The sequence below is a fragment of the Amphiura filiformis genome, chromosome 3 (assembly GCF_039555335.1).
Source record: "Amphiura filiformis chromosome 3, Afil_fr2py, whole genome shotgun sequence".
NCBI classification, from domain to species: domain Eukaryota; kingdom Metazoa; phylum Echinodermata; class Ophiuroidea; order Amphilepidida; family Amphiuridae; genus Amphiura; species Amphiura filiformis.
Window position 1 is genome coordinate 20,718,721 of NC_092630.1, and position 10,229 is coordinate 20,728,949.

Here is a 10,229-nt window from a genome sequence, read left to right on the forward strand (position 1 = left end):
GATTTTTAGGGCGTTTTCCATATAAATGCTGTAATATAATCAAACCCAAAGACTTATTTGTACAAAAGGACTAATATTTCAGGTTATGTATTCTAATTTTTGGAAAACACATTTTCGAATCTCTTTTAAAATCAATGATCAAAATTAACATAAGATATTAAATTTATGAGCAAACTCTAAGCCTAAAACTCTAGATTTGAGTGCTGTCCCAAGTCTTTGAATTTTGTGACTGCATTCCCCCAAATTTCAAAATTATTAAAATTTGATTTTATTGTCATTTAGTGCTAACTAAAGGATTAGGATTTATCTATGTGTCATTTGGCAAAACAGGATTATATTTTTCTTATTCAAAAAAATTTAGTACTGTATTTTTCTGGAATCAGGAGTAGGAATTTAGACCATCGGCAACAGCTTCAATCAGTGACATAATAGGCCTACATTCAATATCTCAATCATCATTACCATGTACATTATTTTAACATGACAACAATGAGTGTTTTGTATTTTTAAACTAGTTTTTCAAACAAGTATTGAATAATGCAGATTTTAGAAATACAAAGGGTCCGGTCATATACAAATTTGATATATTCTACTTTGCTTCAAGTTTATGTCCATCTGAGTGATTGTTGTGGCCTCATTGAATGAGGCTGATTAATTAACAAAAGATGCAGCCATGTAATTAAGGCCTTAATGAGATTTCCTGCGCACTTGTTCCCTTTGTCTCTCTTCCTGCCATGCCTTTGAATTGAACCAAATTACACCTGGTGAAGTTACAGAGGATTCATTTGCGAAAGACCTCAAGTTAAATCCTGGAAATGTTTTGAATTCTGTTTAGATCATCATCATTATTAAAATACATTATTTACCAAATTTACTAATCTTTGTCGAAGCAAGACATTTCTAATGATAATTGTGTAATGTTTTACATGCTTGAAAAGCAAGATATTTAGAACTCTTGGATGTTTCTGCTAATGAGTTCACAAAATTATGAGTTCACGAAACATACATACAAATATAGGCTATATCGGAACTTAACTTATCTACTCATTGCTTGAAATCAATTTATTTCAAATAAATACATTTTTGCTTTCTTTTATTTATTTGCTATTCATAACTACAACCTTTTCTGATAACATAAATTTTTCAAAAAATTATTTTTTCCAACTATAGGAACATTACAGGTCAATGCAAGTTCGTTGGTTTAATTTTATCAAAATAGTAGGATACTTTTCTATTGTCAAGCTGATAAAATATCATAACCAACTATGGCAGAGTATGATGGATGAAGCTAATACCACAACTTGCGGTTTCAGCAATTAGTGAAATCAAGCAAAATAGAGGCAATTTCTTTCGCCTGAGGTGACATTAACAACACATCTAATCATGTTGAGGTTCACTGAATTACCAATCAACGTGTCCGGAATTAGAACCAGGGTTAAAGGAGAATTAAACTGCTTTTTAATAGAATTTTGAAATTAGAATTTTGAGCTTGAGAAGTGTACTTCATTATGTTGATAAAGTTGTAACAGTGGGAAGGGATACAGGTTCATTATAATGTGCAAAAACATTTGGTCACTCAATAATTACTTCCCATTCCAGAAAAATACAGCACTAATTTTTTAGAATAAAAGTATTATCAACTTGTGCCAAATGAAACAGCTGAATCCTGATTATTCATTTTATAGTAGACTGGTCACTTCTGTACACTGCTCTCTACAAACTGTTTCGTACAAACAGTTATAATGTTGAAAAGCTGCAGGCTCTATATGGATGATCTCCAGAAGATATTGGACTGGGCTTCTGACTGGCTTGTCCTCTTCAATGTCAAGGTACTCACCATCAGCTGGACAAGATACAGCTCCTCCAGCCATCCAGGGAGAAGAAATAGGTCAATACCATTGGAGATGTTATCTATCATGTCATTGATGAACATGAGGAACAGAATCGGTTCTTCTGAAACACTGCCTTATGAAATGCCTACATTTACCCCCTTGATGACCACACATTGGGAGCGATCTTACAAGAAGCTTGAGATCCGTGCATGGAAGTTTCCGCTAGCCAAACAAATATACTCCAAGACACCATGCAAAATCATGAGAACTGCTAAACCCAGTCGCGGCCACTGGGTTGTGAGCTGTCACTGGGTTTTTCAGTTCTCAGGATGGTGTCTTGGGTATATACTTTGTTTAAAAATGGCCCAATAGTAGGGCTAATTTCCCTGCAGAGCCTGTGTGCATAGACTCTAGAAAGAAGAGTCTATGCTGTGTGCTGCTACCTTGTGTAGGCCATAAAGTGTCAAAAGCTCAACTGATGTCCAAGGCAGCAACTCTGATGACCTATCATTAATATTTGACAAGTGTTGGGTGATGTTCAAGCAGCATATTGGCAGATTCATAGTTGACAGTCCAGTCCGACTGCCTGTCCTGTCCGACAGTCCGGCAGAATGTTGCCTTGCCAGGCAACACAGGCTTTGGTAGCCCTTCCAAATTTGACAGACTAAGGACTAAATTGTTCATGGTGATTTTATAAAAGATCGGTAGAAATTTTACTTTGACACACATGAGCTACATGTAAGTTGACAATGTTTCACCGGGCGAAAAAAAAATTCCACAGGGAGGAAAATAATTTAAATAACAAAACAATTTCTAACAGTTTAAACAAAAATTGATTTAAATATGCAAATTAACTTTATTTTAACTAAAATTGATGAAAAAATACTACTAATTGTACATCCATTAATAATTTTATATATTTTACCTACTTCTTTACTCTAAACCAAGAAATAACGGTATATTAAAATAAGAGCATTGAAATAGAGCATTGCATTGTGGGATACCATGCTGCCTGACTCGGCAACATGCTGCCTAACTCGGCAATATTTCCTGATCAGGCAGTCGGACCGGACTGGTTGAGGGATCTGTTAGACTTGAAACTGAATTGGCATGGTGAGAGAAGTCCGGGGGGGGCACTTCAATATGAAATGGATATAGGTGTAGGGCTGGCACTTTTACACTAAGTGGCATTCGGTGAGAGCAAAATGTAAAAAATATGGGGTCATTGGGTGAGAACATTACCTTTTTTTTAAATGGGATCTTTGGGTGAGAGTCGAAACAGTGCCACAGAAACCTCGAAAATTGAATTTCTAGTTCTAAATGGCTTCAAATTTCGTTGTTTTTTCAAAATAAGTAACAAAATCAGTGAAAAAGGATAGTTGCTGCTCAAATTGAACTTGTAAGGGTCTTTGGGTGACAGATCAAATGGAAAAATAAGGGGTCTTTGGGTGACAGAACATGTGTTCGTAAAAAAATATGGGGTCTTTGGGTGACAGCGATGCTGAAAAAGGGGGTCTTAACAGCCCTACATACGCGTCACCTCCAAAGTTGGAGTGCTCCCCCCCCCCCCCTGGAGAGAAATTAAAGTTTCCATGATTAGGCTCACAATTGGCAGCAGTTTTATTGGAGATTCTTAAACACTTGAGAATGTTCTTGCAATCTTATTGGTTCTTACCGGTGTGATATGACACAATATAACACACTTTAGCGTGTGCACGTCGACATGATACTCGTAGGCGCTATTTGAACCAATCTGAGGTGTATAGCACCAACGGGACTGATCGATTCTAAGCCTATAGGTAATTCTTTGTAAAATGTAGGATTTTATTAGATTAAAATTTGGTTTACTTTTAGAACATGAATAAAGGTATTTTTAGCCGCTGTCGTGCATCTATCGTCTCATTTATTTATATAACATGCAACATCATTATTTTTGGAGTAAAACAACTCGGCTTTGCCTCGTTGTTTTACTTAAAATAATGATGACGCCCGGGTTATAAGAGGCGATAGATGCACAACAGCGGCATGTGTAATAACATTTGGAAATACATATAAAATAATTGTAACTTAATATAATTTTAATGACTTGCCTTTCATGTTTGGACAGCTTAATCCACAATTTCCATTTTTTTACACTTTGACAAGGCCTATGGATGATGATAAAGATGCATTTACTCTACCTAAAATATTTATAAACACCTACTCGGTTACATTACATGACCACACCTGTGAAACTAGCATCTTTAAGGGCAAAAAGGGGCTTTTTTGTTGAGAAGTAAACCAATCTGTAACAGCGAGGCAGCTATGTCCAGCCTCCCCTGGGGCACCAACACCAATCTTAACAGATCTTATTGTTAGTTTCTTAATTAGCTCAACTCTCCATTGTTCTGTCATGTATACATGATCCTCTTTAGTATGCTAATACCGACAAAGTATGCGATACACATCTTAGCCAGTACAAGGAAAATCAAATCGGCCTTTCAGCTTAAAAAAGTTCACGCTTTTCATTGTTTGATGAGATATGATATCATTTTTATGATAAATACAAAAGAATTTGATATGTATCTCGGTAAAAAATTGGCTTTGAAGAAAGTGTAAGTCCATGTTAGTTTGGGCTCAGGGAAACTTTTGGTATTGTTTGACGCTACTTTGATCTGTTCAGATAAGGTAGTAAGTCTAAAAGCCACTTGATATGTATCAACCCTATGGCAAACTGAATCAACTTTATCCATTTCAGGAATGTTTTTTCTACAGAAACAAAGGCTTCTGGTGTGCATGTTTATGACAAATGAGTAACTGGAGTAGGAGTTACTTCTGAGCAAGTTTTGTGACACAGCCTGCTGAAAAAGAGATGTATCATCAAGTTTGAAAGAAAACATCAAAATTGTGTGCTGTTTCAAATGAAATGAACATGCATCATAAACTACAGACTGCATTTGTTAATACAGGGTGTATCAAAATGATTGGTACCAATCAGTTTCCAGTGATTATGGACGACAAGACTACCACAACAAAATGCAATGTATGAGCTACCTTATTTATAGATGAATGTTAAGAAAAGTCATAAAATATTATAAATCATGAGCATTTCAAGAGGATCCAATGTTGCATATTGAAGAATAGGCTTGTCAATAAACACCAAAAACTGATGGGTACCAAACACTTTTGTGTGTGCTATAAAATGGAAGGTATGAGGACAAAATATACTTTACCCTTTAAAAAAGAAAGTACAATTAATAGAGAGCAAAGAAACAATCAAACATACTGCAATTTGTCAATAAATATGTACAAATTTATTTTAACATAAAATAAAGTGAAATTTAGAACTGCAGATCTGTTGAAAATTACAAAAATCATGCATGCATACAGTTGTTGATCAGAGTTGTTGATATTACTGAGCAAAAGCTTTATCTCATCACTTTGTGCTAACCTCTTGAGGTAGTGTTTGAAATAAAGAACAAATGGATGGTGTCCAATCAGAGAAGATATATTACCCTTCCCAGAATCCTTTGCAACATGATATATCATTATCTTGTTTCATCAAATGATACTCCCATTACATTGTAGCTCATTGCATTTGTACGGGTTCCCTGTTTCATGTTGAGAATAGGCTGATTAAACATGGGTCGAGTTAAGGAATATACATATTTTGTAAGATCTGGATGTGCTCTGTTCATTGAGGTACATAACGTCACTATGGCGACCCATGTTGAATAGCAAAGGGTACAGGACATTCAAATGGGAAAAAGGCATTATGGGAAGTGTAAGATATCTTCTCTGGGATAACCTGACCCACCTCATATTTTGGTTGTCCACTACATTTTGTGGCTGACTGCAACATTTATCTGAACTGCAATTATTGCCACAAATGTCACTTTTTGCATGATTTGTTTAGTTTTATCAGTACATTTTGTGCATTTTCCTTTAGATTATGAATTGAATATTACCATTGTTCCTTACTGCCAGTTTGATTGCATGACAAGTTGAAATATGTTAAGTTGTGTATATAGAATTTGGTTGATATATTTTTAGGTTGTCCACAATCAGTTTGGTTGTCTTCTGTAACCTGACAACCACTGATTTCAAACACTGGTCTGAGGCTAATTCCTAATTATCCACTCAACTCTACACAGATTGGCACATAAATTAGTGGTTTTATGTTTTTAACTCATTTAAAAATTAAATCAAACCAGGAATGCAAAAAATAGCATCTGTGCTCTTATCAAACTGGTCGTGTAGCCAAATGGAGACATGTGCACCCGGGGGGGGGGGGGGGCTTCCTGGTTGAAGGTATACGGGGGTGTGCCACGGTTTTGGGGTACCTTTTCAGCGATTTTGGTATATCGATGGGTGGGTTTTCAGTGGAGACCAATGCGCCCAATTGGGCGAATTATGAGAAAATTGCACTTAAAGAGCACAATTATGGCAAATTTGGGTGCTTTTTGGGTACTATTTCTTGAAAATTGGTATACTGATGGGTAGCAAAAACAGCAAAAAGTAGGTATAGAGAAAGTCAGCATCCGAAAGTCTGCGTGGCACACCCCCGTACAAAATTTTTCGAAGAACCCCCATTACAAAAGCTTTGCCTGAATTGCCCCTGGTGGGGCCACTCAAGTTGAGTTACCGATCGCATGATCGTTACCAAAATTGCGGGAAAAGGGGTCGATTTGAGGGAAAATCCACAGACAAAATTGTCCGTGAAATTAAAGAATTAGGGGTAAAACTCGAAATGGATAAAAAGGGGTCACTAATTCAATTGACTGTTACAACATGCATAGGAAGTTTAACAATATAATTCAGGGAATTTGTTAAAAAGCATTTGTAGGTCTACTTAGGTACCTGCTTATTGATAGACACAAAGGCATACTTTTATGATTCTATGACACCATATTAATATGTTGTACCATTGAAATATATTACGGTGTGTTGAAGCCTTATACTGGATGTTAAAATAGGGGCAAGTTTGCAAAAGCGTCCTTGGAATTGTAAAAATAGGGGCATTTCAATCACCTATCAATGAATGCTACAGTGAACAAACTCCAGGGTGGGGTGGGGGCACTCAAGTTTCATAGTGTATACACATGCATGACCAGACCAGGCGTCACCCCCCAAATTTGCCAAAGTGTACAAAAAGTCCCAAAATTTCAGAATCAGGTTTTTTACAGGTTTTTCGTCAAAAAATGTCCAAATTTTGGAAAGAAAGTCCACTTTTCACAAAATTGCCCCCCCTTGGGAAAAAAGGTCCACTTTTTCAAAATCAGCACCCCCAAACAAAATCCTGCGTGCGGGCCTGGACCAGACAAAATGTGAAAAAAAAGGTCCATTACAGAGAATGAATGAGAATCGCATTTAGGGGTCAAAAATGCCTGTTTTCTAGAAAAAAAGTCGAGTTTTATTTCCTTCTTTTTATAGTTGTTGCATTTAAAAGAGTCCCACTGATTTACAAACAAAGTACATTTTATTCAAAACCTGCAACGGTTGCCATGACCTTTCAGACTACTCTTCTGCTTAGTTACCTTTCAGATGCAATTCTATTTAGGGGCTAAAATTGTTGTGAAACCATGTTAAATTCTTGTTTGGGGTGTTTTTTGCTCACAAATTTTTATAGGGCGTGTTTCTGGTCACACACATGTGCACTATGAAACTGAGTGGCCCCAGGTAGTACAAAATATTTTAAATTATGGTAAGCCATTGTCACAATGGGGTCACAGTGCAACTTTTGTATTGGTTTGCCAGCACAGTCTTTCATATCATCATGATCAATGCATACTGACAAATCACATATAACTAGGAACCATGTATCACAATTATAGAGGGCTACATAATGGAAAGCTGTTTTCACCATTGTAGCTGCCTGCGATTGACAAATTGCAGATGGCGCTTCAAAGGTTATATAATAGGTTTATAGCAATCTGGTATTTGTCAGCGATATTAATCATTGTCGTCTCAAAACCCGTATATTCACCACCCAATGTGGGCATGAAAAACAAACTAATACATTCAACTTTTTATCAATAATTTAATACATACTTTAGCTTTTAGCTTCCATTATTAGCTTAAATTAACATAATTCAGGATCCTGTTATTTACTCAGGTATCAGTCATTTGGTGATCAGTAAAAATGTCAAATATATACAAATTTAAAATATAATCTTATAAAATAACAGTTCACATTCTTAATAACAACAAGTATATTTTGAACATTCACTTTTTACATTTATTTGGTTTTCATTATGATACATGATCAGCATTATATGCCCAAAGATTTGAAGGTCATTTCAAGGTCATCTGGGTTCATCAGAGGTCAAATAAATAATAAATTTGCATGGACTTTGCTGGAAATAATAGGCATTAATCATTGACTACCAAAATTTCTAGAATAGGCAAAAAAAGTTTGTTTCCCTGTAGGACATGATTCTAGATCTTGCCGATGTTCGACTGACAAAAGTGTGAAAAAAATATTTTAGTGGTGAACACAATTTACCATTTCTAGGGTAAAACTATTTGTAATTTCTGATTTTTTTATTTAGAACCTTGCATTTCATGTTGTGTTTTCTTGAAAATTTTGGTGTTGAATTGCCATTTTTTTTGGTTCACCAACCAACCATTTTCAAACTGCCCAGTGCACTCAAGTTAAAATCCATTGCAATTAATTGGTAGAATGAATATTTTAAACAGTTCTGTCAACAAAATAGTGACTTACTTTTAATATTTCATCACCACATCCGTGGGACTTCATCAGAATTGTGACAGGAGCGGTAAAGCTAATCATGTGACTCACAGGAAAACCCGGAGTCACATGCCAAAAAAAACTTTTGGTAATTTGCGAAAATTTTTGGTATTGCGATGGGTCAAATCGTTTTTGGAAACTTGGTATATTTATGGGCCCACTTTTAAATTCTCAGTGGCACAACCCCCCACTCCCAAACCAAACTTGAGTACCATGATCAACAATACCACACCGAAACACAACCTTAGCTCAATGGCATCAAGGGCCAGGGCCGTAGCAAGCGGGGCGGCCGGGGATGCCATGGCCGCCCCACTTTTTGAACAATTTGTTATGTTTTTCTTTATATCGTTATTTCAAATCGGGAATATATTTGTAATTTGGCCGCCCCACATTTGTGATGGCCGCCCCACATTTTTCAACCTTGCTACGGCCCTGTCAAGGGCATACTGGAGTTGCTATCTTTGAAGAGCAAAGATTGTGTCATAGATTTTGTGATATTAAATATACAGGGTGTCTCAATAATAACAGGCCGTGTGGATTAGGGGATGTAACTTAAAATGTCAGCAGTAAAATCAAAACCTTTTTGTAGATTCAAGAACCATGACGTTTCTGCTTTAGGATGGTGTATATATAAATCATCAAATTCTGTTGACGAATCACTGAGATAATTGGGATTGTACAAAATACATTTTTGGAATGGGGATGCAGTAGAATGGAAGAAAGAATTGAAGTAAATTCTCAGTCTCTCAGCTGGGTACGAGTTGAACATCAACCAACCAATCAATTAATATCTCAAAGAATGTTTATCACACCTTTCTCTTTCGGTAAAAATATGTGAAAATATCCCGGGGAAAATATAACTTCTAAAAATATAGTTCATACATTTCTCAAGCATCAACAGGGCAATGGGGGTCAGTTAAGTTTCAAACGGGGTCAAAAACGCCAGTTGATGCGTTTAGGAGTCATTTTAATGATCCCACTCATTCACAAAGCGTGTTTCCTCGACTGATTTACATCAGGATCGTCACTCAAACATTATAAATATTGGAAAATTATTTAAAAAAGAAACATATGAAGGGTGTATCCTGTATAGAGGCTGTCAGCGTGACGTCATATGCCGCCATCTTGTGGGTACACGCTGTGACGGTCGTTCAATCTCCATGCGTGAACAGCAAAATCCCCGCATCAACGCGTGATAACAGCTGTGTGGCAAGCTGCGCCCTGCGCGTAGTGTCCGATGCATGAACACGCAGATCGTTTGTACCCACAAGATGGCGAAAGGCTGACAACCTCTATTAATTGGTGCTACCTTTCAGATAAAAATCCTATTTATTTGTTGTTAAAATGCGCTAAATTCATGTATAGGAGTGTTTTTGCTCTAAACATTGCTAAAGGGTAAATCCTGTTTAGGCTATGTTTTCAAAATTACTAGTAGTAGTCGCGCATCAACATTTTTGACCCACTAAACGCCATTCATGTTTTTCTGGTCATGCATACTATGAAACTTAAAAGTGACCCCCTTGGCTCTATTGTTGCTTGAGAAATGTGTGAACAATATTTTTAGCAGATATATTTTCACATATTGTTATTTGAGAGATTAATTGATTGGTTATTTTGTTTAACCCAGCAAGACTGATCGTTTACTTCATTTCTCTTTGTCCATTCTA

General features: G+C 36.3%; 1 protein-coding gene across 1 annotated transcript in view; it reads left to right on the plus strand.

Moving 5' to 3' along the window:
* LOC140148198 (synapsin-like) overlaps positions 1–10,229 on the plus strand; it is a 503,295-nt gene that overhangs the window by 145,936 nt on the left and 347,130 nt on the right. The window lies entirely within an intron of this gene.